Here is a 1,226-nt window from a genome sequence, read left to right on the forward strand (position 1 = left end):
TCAACTTTCTTGAAGCATATATTACAAACAATTGTCATGTAGTCCCTTGAAAGAAAAACAGATTGAAATCAGATTGGCTTCTAATACTCAGGATTCCCTTTTTGTTAACTATAGTAGAAATTTGCTAAACAATACATCACAGTAAAATACATTCATATAGGCAGGGATTGGTGATGCATGCCTTTATTCCCAGCACACAGGAGGCAGAGGCATGTGGCCTGCTGTGAGATCATGGCCAGCCTGTTTTACAAAGCTAGTTTCAGGCCAGTTAGGGCTTCAGGGACACCCTGTCTCAAAATGACCAAAAAACAAAACAAAACAAAACAAAAACCCACCATACAACGCATTCTTATCATCAAAGAGAATGCATCTTTGAGCAGTGTTCCTGTGTTCATGAATTATCCATGGAACAATTGGCAGTAATGAAGCATTGCTAATGGACAATATATTCCTTCAACTCTGAGTCAATATTTACTATTAATTATCATAGTAATCTTTATAAATCAGAAAATACGAATTTAGCTTAGGATCAAACTAGAATACAGAGTCAGTCTGTCAAAAAGCTCCAATTTTGGGGATACAAACGTTTCTAAGCAAAAGTCATGTCTATTAAAACATCATATAGCATTACACGGATTTACAGAAATAATTGATATTCATTTTTATATGATACCATAGAATATTATCAAGAGTGTACAGTGTCCTGGACATTTTATTACAGATTTTCCATGGCTAAAAAGATTTGATATTTGAATATTGTTCCCCTTTTGTTTTGTAAATTAAGAGACTTCTACTTGATACTCTAAAATTAAGTTGCATATATGTGTGAATATTTTCACATATTCACATGCTATTTACAGAATACATGGTAATTCCTTGATACTTATGTTTGATTCCCCATTTGTGTTCTTTGATAGCAAATGAAAAGATATTAATCATGGAATTTTGAGATGCTCCTGAGGACTATGAAATTTTTGATGCTTCCTAAGACAGGGGTCATTTCTAAACGATGGCAGATTTTTTTTTAAGCATTAGGGTTTCTCTAAAATAAGGATTCTCTGATATTCCACAAGGTTAGATGGAAAAACAAAGACTTTCTCACATTTTTGTTTCTAGTTTATCCCAATTGTGAAGTTTTTTATTAAATTAGAATAAATTTTAATTAGAGATTTTAAATGTTTGTATTTAATTCTTTTTTTCTTCAGTATACTATGGAGCTTTGTAAT

The sequence above is a fragment of the Nannospalax galili genome, unplaced genomic scaffold (assembly GCF_000622305.1).
Source record: "Nannospalax galili isolate Female #2095 unplaced genomic scaffold, S.galili_v1.0 scaffold4151, whole genome shotgun sequence".
Lineage (NCBI taxonomy): Eukaryota > Metazoa > Chordata > Mammalia > Rodentia > Spalacidae > Nannospalax > Nannospalax galili.